This window comes from Triticum dicoccoides, chromosome 4A (assembly GCF_002162155.2).
Source record: "Triticum dicoccoides isolate Atlit2015 ecotype Zavitan chromosome 4A, WEW_v2.0, whole genome shotgun sequence".
NCBI lineage: Eukaryota > Viridiplantae > Streptophyta > Magnoliopsida > Poales > Poaceae > Triticum > Triticum dicoccoides.
Genome location: NC_041386.1, coordinates 721,176,151 through 721,196,575, shown reverse-complemented (window position 1 = coordinate 721,196,575; position 20,425 = coordinate 721,176,151).

Genomic DNA, 20,425 nt, shown 5'->3' with positions numbered 1-20,425 from the left:
GTGATGCAAAATGACCACAGGGCAGAGATAGGGTTGATCAATGCATGATCCGACGGTGCTCAATGCATGATCCGCGTGAGAGTCCACGGGCCAATCAGAATACATTATGATGTTATGATCATCTAAATTGGTCAAAAAATTATTTTTCTATTCAAGTGCCTAAATTGAGTTTTTTTGTAAATGATCTACCATATATTTATTGCAAAATAGGACCAGATCATTTTTATTATATATTAGGCCATATTTAATGCACAAATGACCAAATGGTTGGTTGTCAAAAGTTCTTATACACCTCTAGTGAAAAAGACAAAATTTCGCTGTTTCAGCAGGAAGCAGGTCAAATTTGAACTACAGCTGCCTCATAGTTTGCTCTTTATTTTTTTCAAAAATCATTTCTAGGTACATAAGTATCTATTTAATCGGAGAAACACCAAAAAAGAATCCAAGATTCAACAATTAGCTCGGAACAGTCATTCCCGCCGTTTTGACCGCATTTTGGAACGGGCATAAAAAATTCAAAAAACTGGAAAACCTTCGAATTGTGTCATTATATGTGGCCAAGTTACCAGGAAAAATAATAAACTTGTAATACGATAATTCTTTTTAAAAAATGTTCTCAGAAACGAGCTATCATGTGTGGAGATGAATGGAATTCAAGCCAAATGATCAATCTTATGACCACATTCATGACATAGTTTGTTAAAATGATCTCATATCGTGCACAAGGGTGCATATTGGAATGTAAAACAATGTTGTCTAAGAAAGTTTTCATTTTCTTTGAACGAAAAAATCATTTTTCATTTTTTGAGAGCCCAAAATTAGGTTTTTTTGTGAAGAACCTATCATATATTTGTGGCAAAATGGGACCATCTATATTCAAATTAGGTTTCTTTAAATGCGCCTAGTCATCACAACCCATCACAATCTACAAGGTTATGACCATCTATATTTGTCGTTAACAACTAGAAATAAGGCATCGGATCTGCACTGTTTGCTTTGTGACCATTTCGTGTAAGGAAATTACGACCTTTCTGACCAAAATGGTCGCAATGGTTTAGGGTTTGGAGCCCCCGAACAGCTTTTGACCAATTGGTCTCAGATGGTCATAGATCTATGACCAATTCTTCCAGGGTCACTGACAGAAGGTCACTAGTTGACATATTTCTTGTAGTGCTTGCAGGCTGGTGGACGTAAACTTCTTCCTGCAGATCTCCATTCAGAAACACCGAGCGAACATCCATGTGAGGCACGCCCCAGCTCCGGTGCGCCGCCACGGCCAGCAGTAGCCGCACCGTCTCCAGATGGGTGACAGGCACGAAGACCTCATCAAAATCCACTCCCTGCCACTGTGCGTATCCCTTTGCGACCAAACGAGCCTTGTGCTTCACTATCTTGCCATCGGGGTCACGCTTGACCTTGAACACCAATTTCAGTCCAATGGCACGGTGTGAAGGAAATATGCCCTAGAGGCAATAATAAAGTTATTATTTATTTCCTTATATCATGATAAATGTTTATTATTCATTCTAGAATTGTATTAACCGGAAACATAATACATGTGTGAATACATAGACAAACATAGTGTCACTAGTATGCGTCTACTTGACTAGCTCGTTGAATCAAAGATGGTTAAGTTTCCTAGCCATAGACATGAGTTGTCATTTGATTAACGGGATCACATCATTAGGAGAATGATGAGATTGACATGACCCATTCCGTTAGCATAGCACTTGATCGTTTAGTATATTGCTATTACTTTCTTCATGACTTATACATGTTCCTGTAACTATGAGATTATGCAACTCCCGTTTACCGGAGGAACACTTTGGTTACTACCAAACGTCACAACGTAACTGGGTGATTATAAAGGAGTACTACAGGTGTCTCCAAAGGTACATGTTGGGTTGGCGTATTCCGAGATTAGATTTTGTCACTCCGATTGTCGGAGAGGTATCTCTGGGCCCTCTCGGTAATGCACATCACTTAAGCCTTGCAAGCATTGTAACTAATGAGTTAGTTGCGGGATGATGTATTACGGAACGAGTAAAGAGACTTGCCATAACGAGATTGAACTAGGTATTGAGATACCGACGATCGAATCTCGGGCAAGTAACATACCGATGATAAAGGGAACAACGTATGTTGTTATACGGTTTGACCGATAAAGATCTTCATAGAATATGTGGGAGCCAATATGGGCATCCAGGTCCCGCTATTGGTTATTGACCGGAAACGTGTTTCGGTCATGTCTACATAGTTCTCGAACCCGTAGGGTCCGCACGCTTAAGGTTTCGATGACAGTTATATTATGAGTTTATGAGTTTTGATGTACCGAAAGAGTTCAGAGTCCCGGATGAGAACGGAGACATGACGAGGAGTCTCGAAATGGTCGAGACGTAAAGATCGATATATTGGACGACTATATTCGGAGTTCGGAAAGGTTCCGAGTGATTCGGGTATTTTTCGGAGTACCGGAGAGTTACGGGAATTCGTCGGGGAGTATATGGGCCTTATTGGGCCATACGGGAATAGAGGAGAGAGGCCAAAAGGAAGGAGGTCTGCGCCCCCCTCTGGTCCGAATTGGAGAAGGGGCGCAGCCCCCCTTTCCTTCTTCCTCTCCCCCTCTTTCCCCTTCTCCTACTCCAACAAGGGAGGTGGAATCCTACTAGGACTAGGGAGTCCTAGTAGGACTCCACACTTGGCGCGCCCCCTCCTAGGGCCGGCCTCCTCCCCCCTTGCTCCTTTATATACGGGGGCAGGGGGGCACCCCATGACACACAAGTTGATCTTCAAGATCGTTCCTTAGCCGTGTACGGTGCCCCCCTCCACCATATTCCACCTCGGTCATATCGTTGCGGAGTTTAGGCGAAGCCCTGTGCCGGTAGAACATCATCATCGTCACCACGCCGTCGTGTTGACGGAACTCATCCCCGACACTTTGCTGGATCGGAGTCCGGGGATCGTCATCGAGCTGAACGTGTGCTGAACTCGGAGGTGCCGTACGTTCGGTGCTTGGATCGGTCGGATCGTGAAGACGTACGACTACATCAACCGCGTTGTGCTAACACTTCCGCTTACGGTCTACGAGGGTGCGTGGACAACACTCTCCCCTCTCGTTGCTAAGCCATCACCATGATCTTGCGTGTGCGTAGGAAATTTTAAAATTACTACGTTCCCCAACAGTGGTATCAGAGCCAGGTTTTATGCGTAGATGTCATATGCACGAGTAGAACACAAGTGAATTGTGGGCGATACAAGTCATGCTGCTTACCAGCATGTCATACTTTGGCTCAGCGGTATTGTGAGATGAAGCGGCCCGGACCGACATTACGCGTACGCTTACGCGAGACTGGTTTCACCGTTACGAGCACTCGTGCTTAAAGGTGACTGGCGGGTGTCTGTCTCTCTCACTTTAGCTGAATCGAGTGTGGCTACGCCCGGTCCTTGCGAAGGTTAAAACAACACTAACTTGACGAACTATCGTTGTGGTTTTGATGCTTAGGTAAGAACGGTTCTTGCTAAGCCCGTAGCAGCCACGTAAAATTTGCAACAACAAAGTAGAGGACGTCTAACTTGTTTTTGCAGGGCATGTTGTGATGTGATATGGTCAAGACGTGATGCTATATTTTATTGTATGAGATGATCATGTTTTGTAACCGAGTTATCGGCAACTGGCAGGAGCCATATGGTTGTCTCTTTATTGTATGCAATGCAATCGCCCTGTAATGCTTTACTTTATCACTAAGCGGTAGCGATAGTCGTAGAAGCATAAGATTGGTGAGACGACAACGATGCTACGATGGAGATCAAGGTGTCGCGCCGGTAACGATGGTGATCATGACGGTGCTTCGGAGATGGAGATCACAAGCACAAGATGATGATGGCCATATCATATCACTTATATTGATTGCATGTGATGTTTATCCTTTATGCATCTTATCTTGCTTTGATTGATGGTAGCATTTTAAGATGATCTCCCACTAAATTATCAAGAAGTGTTCTCCCTGAGTATGCACCGTTGTCAAAGTTCGTCGTGCCCAGACACCACGTGATGATCGGGTGTGATAAGCTCTACGTCCATCTACAACGGGTGCAAGCCAATTTTGCAAATGCAGAATACTCAGGTTAAACTTGACGAGCCTAGCATATGCAGATATGGCCTCGGAACACGGAGACCGAAAGGTTGAGCGTGAATCATATAGTAGATATGATCCACATAGTGATGTTCACCATTGAAAACTACACCATCTCACGTGATGATCGGTTATGGTTTAGTTGATTTGGATCACGTGATCACTTAGAAGATTAGAGTGATGTCTTTCTAAGTGGGAATTCTTAAGTAATATGATTAATTGAACTTTAATTTATCATGAACTTAGTCCTGGTAGTATTTTGCAAATTATGTTGTAGATCAATAGCTTGCGTTGTTGCTTTCATATGTTTATTTTGATATGTTCCTAGAGAAAATTGTGTTGAAAAATGTTAGTAGCTATGATGCGGATTGGATCCGTGATCGGAGGTTTATCCTCATTGCTGCACAGAAGAATTATGTTCTTGATGCACCGCTAGGTGACAGACCTATTGCAGGAGCTGATGCAGACGTTATGAACGTTTGGCTAGCTCAATATGATGACTACTTGATAGTTTAGTGCACCATGCTTAACGGCTTAGAATCGGGACTTCAAAGACGTTTTGAACGTCATGGACCATATGAGATGTTCCAGGAGTTGAAGTTAATATTTCAAGCAAATACCCGAGTTGAGAGATATGAAGTCTCCAACAAGTTCTATAGCTAAAAGATGGAGGAGAATCGCTCAACTAGTGAGCATGTGCTCAGATTGTCTGGGTACTACAATCGCTTGAATCAAGTGGGAGTTAATCTTACAGATAAGATAGTGATTGACAGAATTCTCTAGTCACCATCACCAAGTTAGTAGAACTTTGTGATGAACTATAGTATGCAAGGGATGACGAAAACGATTCTCAAGCTCTTCGTGATGTTGAAATCGACGAAGGTAGAAATCAAGAAAGAGCATCAAGTGTTGATGGTTGACAAGATCAATAGTTTCAAGAAAAGGGCAAAGGGAAAGAAATGGAATTTCAACTTGAATGACAAGCAAGTTGTCACTCCCGCGAAGAAGCCCAAAACTAGACCAAAGCCTGAAACTGAGTGATTATACTGCAAAGGAAATGGTCACTAGAAGCAGGAAATGCCCTGAATATTTGGTGGATAAGAAGGATGGCAAAGTGAACAAGGGTATATTTGATATACAGGTTATTGATGTGTACCTTAGTAGTGTTTATAGTAACCCCTGAGTATTTGATACTTGTTCGGTTGCTAAGATTAGTAACTCGAAACAGGAGTTACAGAATAAACAGAAACTAGTTGAGGGTGAAGTGACAATGTGTGTTGGAAGTGGTTCCAAGATTGATATGATCATCATCGTACACTCCCTATACTTTCGGGATTAGTGTTGAACCTAAATAAAAGTTATTTGGCGTTTGCGTTGAGCATGAATATGATTTGATCATGTTTATTGCAATACGGTTATTCATTTAAAATCAGAGAATAATTGTTGTTCTGTTTAAATGAATAAAACCTTTGATGGTCATACACCCAATGAAAATAGTTTGTTGGATCTCGATCGTAGTGATACACATATTCATAATGTTGATGCCAAAAGATGCAAAGTTAATAATGATAGTGCAACTTATTTGTGGCACTGCCGTTTGGGTCATATCGGTGTAAAGCGCATGAAGAAACTCCATAAAGATGGATTTTCGGAACCACTTGGTTATGAATCATTTGATGCTTGCGAACCGTGCCTTTTGGGCAAGATGACTAAAACTCCGTTCTCCGGAAAAATTGAACGAGCTACTGACTTATTGGAAATAATGTATACCGACGTATGCGATCTGATGAGTGTTAAGGCTCGTGGAAAGTATCGTTATTTTCTAACATTCACAGATGATTTGAGCAGATATGGGTATATCTACTTAATGAAACATAAGTCTGAAACGTTTGAAAAGTTCAAAGAATTTCAGAGTGAAGTTGAAAATCATCGTAACAAGAAAATAAAATTTCTACGATCTGATCATGGAGGAGAATATTTGAGTTACGAGTTTGGTCTACATTTGAAACAATGCGGAATAGTTTCGCAACTCACGCCACCCAGAACACCACAGCGTAATGGTGTGTCCGAACATCATAACTGTACTTTATTGGATATTATACAATCTATGATGTTTCTTACCGATTTACCACTATCGTTTTGGGGTCATGCATTAAAGACAGCTGCATTCATGTTAAAAAGGGGCACCACCTAAGTCCGTTGAGACGACACAATATGAACTGTGGTTTGGCAAGAAACCAAAGTTGTCGTTTCTTAAAGTTTGGGGTTGCGATGCTTATGTGAAAAAGTTTCATCCTGATAAAGCTCAAACCCAAATCGGAGAAATGTGTCTTCATAGGATACCCAAAGGAGAGAATTGGGTACACCTTCTATCACAGATCCGAAGGTATGGCATTCGTTGCTAAGAATGGATCCTTTCTAGAGAAGGAGTTTCTCTCGAAAGAAGTGAGTGGGAGGAAAGTAGAACTTGATAAGGTAATTGTACCTTCTCCCTTATTGGAAAATAGTTTATCACAGAAATCTGTTCCTGTGACTACTACACCAATTAGTGAGGAAGCTAATGATGATGATCATGTAACTTCAGATCAAGTTACTACCAAATCTCGTAGGTAAACCAGAGTAAGATCCGCACCAGAATGGTACGGCAATCCTGTTCTGGAAGTCATGCTACTAGATCATGATGAACCTACGAACTATGAAGAAGCGATGGTGAGCCCAGATTCCGCAAAATGGCTTGAGGCCATGAAATCTGAGATTGGATCCATGTATGAGAACAAAGTGTGGACTTTGGTTGACTTGCCCGATGATCGACAAGCCATTGAGATTAAATGGATTTTTAAGAGGAAGACAGACGCTGATAGTAGTGTTACTATCTACAAAGCTAGACTTGTCGAAAAAGGTTTTTGACAAAGTTTAAGGTGTTGACTACGATGAGATTTTCTCACTCGTATCGATGCTTAAAGTCTGTCCGAATCATGTTAGCAATTGCCGCATTTTATGAAATCTGGCAAATGGATAACAAAACTGCAATCCTTAATGGATTTATTAAAAAAAAGTTGTATATGATGCAACCAGAAGGTTTTGTCAATCCTAAAGGTGTTAACAAAATGTAGAAGCTCCAGCGATCCATCTATGGACTGGTGCAAGCATCTCGGAGTTGGAATATATGCTTTGATGAGTTGATCAAAGCATATAGTTTTATACAGACTTGCGGTGAAGCCTGTATTTACAAGAAAGTGAGTGGGAGCACTACAACATTTCTGATAAGTATATGTGAATGACATATTGTTGATCGGAAATAATGTAGAAATATTCTGCAAAGCATAAAGGAGTGTTTGAAAGGAGTTTTTTCAAAGAAAGACCTCGGAGAAGCTGCTTACATATTGAGCATCAAGATCTATAGAGATAGATCAAGACGCTTAATAAGTTTTTCAATAAATACATACCTTGACAAGATTTTGAAGTAGCTCAAAATGGAACAGTCAAAGAAAGAGTTCTTGCCTGTGTTACAAGGTGTAAAATTGAGTAAGACTCAAAACTCGACCACGGCAGAAGATAGAAAGAGAATGAAAGTCATTCCCTATGCCTCAGCCATAGGTTCTATAAAGTATGCCATGCTGTATACCAAATCTATTGTATACCCTACACTGTATTAAGCAAGGGAGTACAATAGTGATCTAAGAGTAGATCACTGGACAGCGGTCAAAATTATCCTTAGCGTAATAAGGAAATATTTCTCGATTATGGAGGTGAAAAAAGGTTCGTCGTAAAAAGTTACGTCGATGCAAGTTTTGACACAGATCTGGATGACTCTAAGTCTCGATCTAGATACATATTGAAAGTAGGAGCAATAAGCTAGAGTAGCTATGTGCAGAGCATTTTAGACATAGAATTCGCAAAATACTTACGGATCTGTATGTGACAGACCCGTTGACTAAAATTATCTCACAAGCAAAACATGATCACACCTTAGTACTCTTTGGGTGTTAATCATATAAGCGATGTGAACTAGATTACTGACTCTAGTAAACCCTTTGGGTGTAGGTCACATGACGATGTGAACTATGGGTGTTAATCACATGGTGATGTGAACTATTAGTGTTGAATCACATGGTGATGTGAACTAGATTATTGACTCTAGTGCAAATGGGAGACTGAAGGAAATATGCCCTAGAGGCAATAATAAAGTTATTATTTATTTCCTTATATCATGATAAATGTTTATTATTCATGCTAGAATTGTATTAACCGGAAACATAATACATGTGTGAATACATAGACAAACATAGTGTCACTAGTATGCCTCTACTTGACTAGCTCGTTGAATCAAAGATGGTTAAGTTTCCTAGCCATAGACATGAGTTGTCATTTGATTAACGGGATCACATCATTAGGAGAATGATGAGATTGACATGACCCATTCCGTTAGCACAGCACTTGATCGTTTAGTATATTGCTATTGCTTTCTTCATGACTTATACATGTTCCTGTAACTATGAGATTATGCAACTCCCGTTTACCGGAGGAACACTTTGGGTACTACCAAACGTCACAACGTAACTGGGTGATTATAAAGGAGTACTACAGGTGTCTCCAAAGGTACATGTTGGGTTGGCGTATTTCGAGATTAGGTTTTGTCACTCCGATTGTCGGAGAGGTATCTCTGGGCCCTCTCGATAATGCACATCACTTAAGCCTTGCAAGCATTGTAACTAATGAGTTAGTTGCGGTATGATGTATTATGGAACGAGTAAAGAGACTTGCCGTAACGAGATTGAACTAGGTATTGAGATACCGACGATCGAATCTCGGGCAAGTAACATACCGATGACAAAAGGAACAACGTATGTTGTTATACGGTTTGACCGATAAAGATCTTCGTAGAATATGTGGGAGCCAATATGGGCATCCAGGTCCCGCTATTGGTTATTGACCGGAAACATGTTTCGGTCATGTCTACATAGTTCTCGAACCCGTAGGGTCCGCACGCTTAAGGTTTCGATGACAGTTATATTATGAGTTTATGAGTTTTGATGTACCGAAGGAGTTCGGAGTCCCGGATGAGATCGGGGACATGACGAGGAGTCTCGAAATGGTTGAGACATAAAGATCGATATATTGGACGACTATATTCGGAGTTCGGAAAGGTTTCGAGTGATTCGGGTATTTTTCGGAGTACCGGAGAGTTACGGGAATTCGCCGGGGAGTATATGGGCCTTATTGGGCCATACGAGAATAGAGGAGAGAGGCCAAAAGGAAGGAGGCCTGCGCCCCCCCTCTGGTCCGAATTGGACAAGGGGCGCAGCCCCCCTTTCCTTCTTCCTCTCCCCCTCTTTCCCCTTCTCCTACTCCAACAAGGGAGGTGGAATCCTACTAGGACTAGGGAGTCCTAGTAGGACTCCACACTTGGCACGCCCCCTCCTAGGGCCGGCCTGCTCCCCCCTTGCTCCTTTATATATGGGGGCAGGGGGGCACCCCATGACACATAAGTTGATCTTCAAGATCGTTCCTTAGCCGTGTGCGGTGCCCCCCTCCACCATATTTCACCTCGGTCATATCATCGCGGAGTTTAGGCGAAGCCCTGCGCCGGTAGAACATCATCATCGTCACCATGCCGTCGTGCTGACGGAACTCATCCCCGACACTTTGCTGGATCGGAGTCCGGGGATCGTCATCGAGCTGAACGTGTGCTGAACTCGGAGGTGCCGTATGTTCGGTGCTTGGATCGGTCGGATCGTGAAGACGTACGACTACATCAACCGCGTTGTGCTAACGCTTTCGCTTACGGTCTACGAGGGTACGTGGACAACACTCTCCCCTCTCGTTGCTATGCCATCACCATGATCTTGCGTGTGCGTAGGAAATTTTGAAATTACTACGTTCCCCAACACGGTGGCCGGCGGGCAGTGTGGCTGGCACCCAGGTGTCGTTGGAGCGGATCGACTCCACCTCCGCCTCCATCGCACTGCGCCAGGTTGGTTCATCCAGGGCCTCCTGAACCGACGCAGGCTCCTCTGCCGCAGAGAGACAGAGCCCGCTATACTCTAGGGCGCACGTCGCATGATCGATGACGTACTCCATTGATTTGAAGCGGACGGGCACCCCCTCGGCGTCGAACGCCTCGACGATGGGAGGAGTCACCCACCCATCGTCTGAATCATATGAAGTAGCTGGTCTGGACGAACTCGATCCTGTTGCAGGTGACGCACTCGGTGTGTCCACGAACGACTCGCCGGACACGAGTGTCCATGGTGAGCTTGGCGCAACCGGTGAACTTGGCGCAGTTGGTGATGTAGGTGCGCGTGATGACGTCGCCGTGCCTGGCGACACAGAGTAGGTCGTGGTTACGGGCACACCCGCGTTCGTGTACACGACCGTGAACTCGTGGGCATGCTCCGAATCGCCACTGTCCTTGCTGCAGTCCCAGCGTCGGTCCTCTTCGAAGAGCACATCGCGTGTGATGTACACGCGCCTGCCTGTCGGGTCATAAACCCTGTACCCTTTCGTCCTTGTCTCGTAGCCCAGGAAAACGCCGGCGACCGAGCGATTGGAGAGCTTGCTGACGCCAGGTCCGACGAGGTTCACGTGCGCGAAGCAGCCAAACGTGCGAAAGTAGTCCACTGCCGGCTTCTTCTTACACCACGCCTCATAGGGTGTCATCCCCTTCTGGCTCCTCGTCGGCGATCAGTTGAAGATGTGCACCACCGTGCGCACCGCCTCGCCCCAGAACACGCTCGGCACGCCCATGCTTTTCAGTAGACTGCGCGCCATCTCCACCACGGACTGGTTGCGACGCTCGATGACTCCATTCTGTTGCGGAGAGTAAGGTGTCGTCGTGTTCCTCTGGATGCCAAGCTCCTCGCAGTACACGGTGAACTCGTTCGAGTTGAACTCGTCGCCGCGATCTGTGCGGAACACCCTGAGTTTGGTGCCGCTCTGAGTCTCCGCAGCCGCCTTGATCTTTCTGAAGAACTTAAACGCCTCGTCCTTGCTCCTGAGCACTTCCAGCCACATGTATCTACTGTGATCATCAACAATGGGCAGGAAGTATTTGTTACCGGAGGTGGTTGATGGCGTGATGGACCCGCAAAGGTCGCCGTGGACGAGCTCGAGCCCCTGCTCAGCGTGGTACGCTGACGCGCATGGGAACGGCATCATGTGCATCTTGCCAAGCGTGCATCCTCGCATAACTGCTCGAGGTGGTGGACAGTCAGCATGCCGCACACCATGGCCTTCGCACCCAGATCATACAGAGCGCGGAAGTACGGGTGGCCATACCGTGCGTGCCAGCGCCATGCATCGTCGTCGTTGCCCGCGAGCAGACACACAGACGCGGCCAAGTTCAGAGACACGACATATAGTCGGTTGCTCGTCCGCCGCACCCGCGCCAGGAGTACGTGTTGTCTGTCGTAGAGGCAGAGCACGCCGTCCTCGATCATGGACTTACATCCGTGCTCGTCGAGCTGACCGAGACTGACAATGCTCGTCCGTAGCTATGGAATGTAGTAGACATCTGAGAGCGCACGGTGCTCGCCATTCCTGCATGGGAACGTCACGACACCGCGCCCACAGATCTGCACCACCGAGCCGTCGCCGAAATGCACCATCCCGTGCACAGACTCGTCCACCTGTGTGAGCATGTCGCGGCACCCAGTCATGTCATTACTCGCGCCCGTGTCCAAGTAGCAATGGTCGTCGTTGGTGGCCACCGGCACGACGCGTGCCTCGTTGAGGAAGATGTCCATGGATGACTCACGTGCGTCGTCACCACTGCCCACCCCGCTCACCACCACGCAGGTGGCAAGGAGCAGACCGGACAGGTCGACCTCGGCCTGGGCGATGTTCGCTTCCTGATCCTTCTCTTTCTTGCTTCACTCTTTTGCCCAGTACCCAGTTATGCTGCAGTACCGGCAGTTTCCCTTCCGTTTGGGCGTCGCCGGGCCACCGTTGCCGCGACCACCGCCCTGGCCATGGCCACCCCTGCCATGAGAGTTCCTGGGCTTGCCGCCGCCACACCCACGCCCTACACCTGAGCCCGAGGACGAGCCACCCTGTTCCAGCTTCTTGTCATGCGCGCGCCACTGGTCGGCAGTGAACAACAGTAGCGCGCCGGCCGCCGGGGACTCCTCGCGCTCGCGCTCTTCGACGACAAGGAGTCAACCACAGAGTTCCTCGAGGGAGAGCTGCTTGGTGTTGACGAGTGACTCGATCTCCACGGCCATCTCCCTATACGAACCGTCCGCAAGACCTTGAGGACCGCCTTGTGCTCGTCGACCGGGTCGCAGAGCACCTCCAGCTCGTCGATGATCGTCCGGAGCCGCATGCCATACGACTCGATCCCTTCGCCGTCCTTGTACCGGAGCGCCTCGTACTCCAAACAGCGAGTCTGTGCCTTGGCTTCACGCAGACGCTCGACCCGACGCGCATCGTCTTCAGGGTGTCCCACGCCTGCTTGGCCTTGGGCTTGGCGCCCAGAATGCGCATGAGCTCCGGTGGCACCCCCTTGAGAAGGGCAATAATGGCGTGCTGGTCGTCGCGATCTGTACCTTGTCCCATCTCCACCATGCGCCACAGTTCGTCCACCTGCAGCTGCAGCTTGGTGATCATGGCCCAGTCGGAGTATTTCGTGCGCGTGAGCATCATCGGGGGCATGCTGCCCCCACCGCCGTGTACGACGCACTCGACGACGCGCACCCCCGACCCCTCCTTGGTGGAGGGACGCGCCAAGGATTTCCCCAGCGCCACGGCCTCCGCCGCAGCCTTCTCCTCCCCGATCTGCTTCTTCACCTTCTCGTCGTCGCTGCCGGACATCTCTTCGACGGATCAAACACCGCCGGCACCCAGGATGGATCGAACACCACCGAGGCTTTGATGCCACTTGTAGTTGCAGATGCCGGCAATCTAGACAGAGAACAAATGAGAGAGAGAGCAAGAGTGCAAAGGTAGGAGACGATGGTTTTGCGCTCCGAACTACCTTTGCAGCTTTTCGGGCTTTCTGTTATTAAGCCTGCTCAAACGAGCTGCTTAAAGTAAGGAGAAATGGTCGCCCACGAACGAGCCTACAGATCGTGCCATCCCACGATGCTTGCCATGGTTGAACCCTACATGCTTGCCACGACTTGCGTGATCCATGCCATCCCATGGCGCTGCGTTGGACGAGCTACAAACACGCTAACAACTTAACTGAATCTACTGCATCTGTACGTGCACATACACACGCTGACAGACTGAACTTTATTCAGCTAAACCTGAACTAACTGAAAGTTCTGAAACTTTCGTAGAGCAGATCAAGTGCAGCTGATTATCTAACATCGATGAGTACGTTCGCTGGAGCTAGCCTTAGACGTGGTGTCGGAGGTATGAGGCAGAGAACATCCACTAGTGGGGGAATCAAGGAGATCGTCAAGTGCTCCGATTTTCAACTTCTATATCTTTTAAACGAAAAATCAAATTATGTTATGTTTTCATATTTGTGCTTCTCGTAACCAGCATTTTCAAATAAGATACATTTTAAATATATTTTGATGTCTTTGAATTTTTTTGTTAAATTTCAATATTGAAACTTAGTACGAGCTACCAATAAAATTCACGTATTTTGTGTCTATAACTGAGAAAAAAATTACTTAAAGTTTTCTTTCTAAAACTTGGTACAAGCGAGCAAGAAAATCGAATCGCATGTCTAAGAAAAAAGGCACTGCCGCAAGGACATGCTAAAATACAGTGACCCAGGGGCGCACCATCCCCACCACAACTCATTGCTTGAACAAAAGCGGCCATTCAAGGCGCCGCTTGCTCGCGACGGCAAGGCCGGTGGGTGCCAGTTGCAGCACCCCATGCCCTCTGTCATCTCGAACATCTGTAGGTGTCGGTCCAAGCAAAAAACCCTCGTTGGTTGTAGCAAAACACCACCTATCATGGACCCCAGTAGAAAAGCACTCGCCGCCGCTGGTAGCAGCACCCACTTTTGTTGGTCTCAGTATCCACGACCGCGGTTGTAGCAAAAATGGCTGCCACTGTCGCAACATGACCGTCAACGGTGGTAGCAGTCGTTGTCGCCGGTTGTAGTACTTGTTTGGCCAGATCCAACACTATGCTGTCCAGTTGCAGCAAATACCTCATCATCGTAGTAAGTCTCCTCTCAATTCCAGCATTTTCCATTGCTGATTCCAGAAACTCCATGGCCAGTTGTAGCACCCCGCCACACGGTTGCAGCAACCCCATGCCATGAAGCATGGTTCGCTGCTCACTAGGCGTCGACAGCAAGTAGCAGAGGTCATCATGTTTCTAGCACTGGCCTCTACTTGTTGCAGCTCCATCCACTGTAGTTTACAGCTCCCTCGCCAGCACAACAACGACTCATGTTTCGGGTGGCGTGCGGTTGCAGCTCTGCTAGTTAGTAGTTGAAGCAGTGGCTAGGGACAACGGTGGCTAGCGCTAGCAGCAGGGCCTGCGGGGGAGAAGACGAGAGCGAGATGGATGGTTCTCAATGGCTGGATATGGTGTTGGTCACCGGTTGAATGGATAAGAGCATCGGTGGGGATTGATGTTTGTGTTGTCCCGCGGGAATGAGGATGTGTGGCATTCCGTAGGATCTATCTCCATCACGTTGCTCGCGAGCTATTGCCGGTCGGCCGAAAGGAATCATTTGCTTTCTATTTTTCGTTATGGTTCCAAATTCCTGTATTGCATGTGATATTTGCCGAATTCCTATTTCTCTTGAATAATTACAAGATTGTTCCCTTTTGTAGATTTCAGTTTTTGTTTTTGTTTTCTTATTAAAAGCCATACTACATAGTCCATCAAGGAGGAGTTGCCAATCTAGAGGGGCGGTTTTCTGAGCAAACTTATCTGATCCCCGTTTCTGCCGGCGGATCGACTCCTCCTTTTACCTCCTTTGGCGGCCTCGCCGGTGCCGGAGTGGAGTGGCCGGCGTCCATAGATTCCAAGATCACGCCAGCTCTGGGAGGGAGTGGTAGCCGCGGCGCGCCCACAACTCGCGGCGATGTGTGTGTCTAGTCGGCTCGCCAGGGGCCAGTTGTAATTTCTTTCTTTGTTGGCGTTCGTTGTATCACTAGCAATCATTAATAAATCTGGGTCCTTTTGGAAATGAAAAAACATGCTACATATGTATATACGTGACCGGTCGCGGTGCGTACTGTACGTACTACTAGAGAGCTTCTAGCCTTTCTCAAAAAATATAAATAACTAGTGAGCTCTTAGCCGAGTCGGATTAGGCACAACAAGCTACTTAATTAGGCACGCGTTTATAAGTAGCGTATGACGCACGACGCACATAAATAAATCGAATTAGAATAGAGACCAACCTTCTCTCGTAGACGCATCGATCCATGCATACACTATATATAGGTGGACGTACCACACACAGCAAAGCCAAACCCTAGACCTGAAGTTATTGACAAGCTAGAGCTCCTTTCGCGAGAGAATCAAAGAACAGACGATGGAGACGGGCTTCGTGTTTTCTCCGGCGGATCACGAGCTCACAGACCTCTACCTCGGCGGCCAAATCGCCGGCCATCCCGTGTTCTCCACCTTTATCCACCATGCCGACGTCTACTCCGCGGCCCCCGCCGAGCTTGTCGCCGGCCGCGAGCACGTGCGCGACCGCGACGGCAACGACGCCTGCTATCTCATCAGCCGCGTGCGCTACGCCAGCAAGAAGAAGAAGAAGATGAAGCTGCGCACTATCGACGACGACCCCAGCAAGAGTTACTGGCACTCCGAGTCCGGCAAGAAACCCGTGGAGGGCAGCGCCGTCGGCGGCTACGTGCAGGACTTCGTGTATGCGATCAAGAAGGACGGCCACGTCGAGAGGCTCGGGTGGCGCATGAAGGAGTACGGCATCTCCTCGACGGAGCACGGCGACGGCGACCTCGTGCTCTGCAAGGTGTACCGCACGCCTCGAAAGCCGTCGACGACGCCAGCCACGTCGTCGTTGTGCGACGTCACCGCGGATACCTGCAAGAAGAGGAAGGCGGCTAGCAGCCACCCCGAGGATACTACGGCGAGCGCGCGGACACTGCACACGGTTGAAAACGACGAACACCCACAGCCTGTGCAGAGTCCCGATCTGTCCGACGACTTGATCATGTTCGATGACGGCGACCACCGTGGGCACACTGACAGTGGGGTTGAAATTATATCCGACGCTGTTCCACCACCTAGCAACTTCTTGTGCAACACCGAACAAGAGGTCTTGAGCTTGTATCAAAACGACGTGGTGACCGAGCCGCCATGCGCACCAACTGCTCCGGCAGCTAGCAACCTTTCCTTCGACGACGTGGGACAAGAATTCTGGGGCTTCATGGCCGGGCCAGGAGGCTATCTGGCCGCGCCACCATGTCCACCAGCAGCTCAGCCGGAGGAGCACGCCGCCGGGCTCGTGCAGACGGTAACCTCAGACCACCGGATGGATGCAAGCTCGGGCGAAGAGGAGGGAGCACAGCCAGAGCCTGAGTTCATCTACGGCTTGCCTTCTTGTCCAGCCTTCTCACCCGAGTTGATCCGAAGGTGCAGCGACGACATGATGATGCCGTGGCCGTTATCACCCACATCCACGGCCATGTTTTGGAGCTAATCATTGTAGTTTCTCGATGCCTTTTTCCTCAATCAGGACCACCCCATGGTAGAAATCATCTGCGTTCTTCTGGGACATTGTACTGTGTACTCTGTGAAGGATCATTGTTCTTTCATTATAATTAAGATGTACAGGTAACAAATATTTTATCACGAAATTTACTGGACCTGCTTGTTCCGTTAGGTAGAGTAGATTAAACCTCTGGTATAAGCCTTTTTAGAGATTTCAATACGGACTACATACGGATGTATATGTTGTTCTGTGTAATTCATGGTTAAATTGTCCAGCAGAAATCAATTTTGGCCCCAAGCTTTTGAGATCCCTACAGATATGGCACTGCAGATTTGCAGGTCTGCCTCTCAATCCACGCAGCGTTTAGTGTATGCAGGACTACATGGAAACATATCTGCTACAAAATGGAAATGGAGGACTTCCTGAAGTAATGGAGGATCAGAAGTCTATTTTTTTAGCGGGAGAGTAATTCAAAGTCCATATTTTCTCTACTCCTAATGGAGCAGTTGGTAGTCTCGCTTCCAGGTTTTTTTTCGTCCCACCACTTTCGTTCGGTTTTTTTCGTAGGTTAACCGTCGTAGATTTTTTTCGATGTTGGTTTCTTATTCACCGGTTTATTTACCTCTCAGCTCTTTCCTTGCAAATCAGCACTTTCCAAACGTGCACGCAATCACGGATCTAAATTTACTAACTTATCCAAATCAACCGATACCTTCCATTATTGCAAATTTCTTTAGGAAACAAATAATAGATTTTAAGGAAACAAATAAAAGATTTTAAAGACGCATCATACTTTACTAACAATCACTAAAAATCAAATCTAAATTAATTAACCTTACCTTAAATCACTCAATCACTTTAATTAGAAAACATTTTCTTTCCTAACTGCACCCCGCTTAGTGTGCACATAACAATCCGAAGTAATTAGAGTCACATGATTGAATCCATTTATTTAGAGCGACATGATTGCGTTCCGGGATGGAGGCCATGATTTCGTCGAGGTCGTTGCTGCCTCCTACACTCAGGGTGTGTCGCCGAGATCGAGGCGAGCATGAGGAGCTGTGGCCACCGCCATGGTCACCCCATCGCAGGGGATGGAGCACGCCGTCGGCCTACAGCTTGTGGAGATCACTGTTGCTCTTCAGGTCGCGTGGTGACCGGATCTTGCCGATGTGTCCCTCCCCGACGACCTCCTCTTCGCCCGGTTGGCTGGCATGGATCTCGCCACTACTGCCCTCAACTTCTCTGCCTCGAGCTCGACGGTCAGCCACCATGGATCCCCCAGCTGGAGGGTCACGTGAACCAGCCGTCCTCCCAAGCTGCAGCGGCGAGAATGTGACATGACTCTCCGTACACGAAGAGTGGAGTTCGGTCAAGTACTTATATACTTGGCCTCTACTGCTGATCCATGTACATGGAGAAGAACAGGCAACCGCTCATTCATGCTTCGTTCCACTCTTTTGCGCTACATTACTGGAGGTGACATTTTTCTATCTCTCTATATTGTAACAAGCCTGCTGCCTGCATAGTTAATGGATTTTTTATTTAAATTTATCGCTGCTTAGTGCTTTGTTGCAATTGTTCACCCAAGATTCTTATATATAATCTGAGCGTATGTAGGCATACTTAGCTTTGCTATTCCATTTTTTTCTGGCGCATAGAAATAAGAGTATTGTCCAGGTTAGGTATTCAATTGAGTATGGTATTTGGATTGCTATCAGAATGTCTTTTCTATGCATGTGATTTCTCATATCTGATTATAATATTTGTGAAGTCGTGCATTGCACGTGCACTTGGAAGCGGGCCCGTGGCCCGCGCTGGACGGCGCCGACGCCGCCCCGAACCACCTCGTCCGCGTATTCTTGGAGTTGTGGCTGGTCGATTTACATGAAATTAATTCCCTCAATTCTAGTGGCAAATATAATACACATAATCCATATTGTTATGCACTAGCGTGTATGTGTGAAATAGATGGATTATGGTCCCGTACCCAATAAGATGGATATGTGTGTGTGTTAGAGCGAGAGGGAGACGGGGATAGAGAGTGAGGAAGAGGGAGGGAGAGTGTGGTTCTGTGTGTGTGTGAAGATTTGATGGTAAAAAAAGTCGCCAATGTCGTAATATTGAACTCTTAAAGTTAATGTGGCCCCGTTGCAACGCACGGGCGTTCTTCTAGTTCAAGATAATAATCCAGCACTACATGCTTGACCAAATAATAGTCTATTTTGGTAGTGGGAGTTTATTTATGGTTTGATCCAAATCCAATCATCCAAATCAGCACAAGAAAATGGAAGAATTTCTTGACTGAAAGGTGAACTTAGTTGCATCGTTTCGTGTAATAACACTGGTATGTATCTATGGTTGTGGTCCCTTTTCGTTGATTGGTTGATTGCTCTTGAACGGGGCCAGATGGAGTTTCTTTTTCTAGCACAAATGAGGCTGCAACCTGAGTTGATTGTTCTTCAAAAAAAAACACTCGTACAGTCGCTGGTGATACTACCCTTTCTCAGTCCAAATAAATAAAGTTTCTGTCTCTTTTTCCTCCACCGAAATGCCAACTTGTGTTCCGAAGTACATCCAAATTTCTTCTTATAGTTTTGCACAAATTTGAAACAATTTTAAAACAATTTGTTATTTTAAAACAAACAGCATTTCATACTGCACACACTTTTTTTAGGCTAAAAAAGATGGAGTATGAAACAGAGGTTAATACAGAGAGGTCTCTTTTTCGGGTAAAATGAAGGCTTATCTTACTAACCGTGGACCGGCCCAACGCAACACAAGTTGTTGGTCAGTAAATTCTATCCAGCGCCCGGGGGCAGAAGTGGCACGGAGTACGAGACGATGGGGTGGCATCGGATCATACGGCCACCCCTGCCGCTATCTGCCTCATCGGCGTCGCTTCTTCCACTTGCCTTGAGGTATGTATCCATGCTTCCTCTTGTCTTCGTCACAATCCCTCCCTCTCTGGGCAAATGCAATAACCCTAGGACTCAAGTCAAGTGATCTTAAAAATATACTTTTAAAGAAACTTTGAAACTTGTTTTTTTTACAGCAGCTCCTCAAATATCAATTGAGCTCAAAAAATTTGCAAGCTCCTAGTAAACTCGAGCATGTTGGCTGTAAAAAAATTCACATTTATTTTATATTTTTTGCTATTTTTACTATTCAGATGTGGGTATAGATGATCCTGGGCTCAGATTAGCTGCTCTCGACACCAAACCTTGTTTCCCTTGAAAACACTCCTTTGAACCATAGAAAGCTGGCTCATGATTCAGCGGTTGTACCTTTTTTTTCGAAAACACTGACATCAAGCTGATACGGTTGTCCTTCCTCCTTGAAGTAGGTACTGGTATTTTTTTTTGATAAAAACATTTCATTGAATTGATTTATCAAGGTGATACAACCACATTTAAAGCATGTCAGGCCTCTGCATAACATTACGCACACAACCAACAAGTCTAAATGACCAAAAAATAAACATAGTTTTGCAGCAGAAATAAATCAATCCAGCCTAGGATGGGGCAGATCTTATATGGAGATTACACCGTCATCCGTGAAGGGAGAAAACCTCTCTGACCGTACACTCCAGCCATGTAGACGCCATCATAAAAATGTCTCTGTCCTCTGACTTCTATAAGATAGACCAAGTATAGAGCCATAGCGTACATCCATGAATAACCCG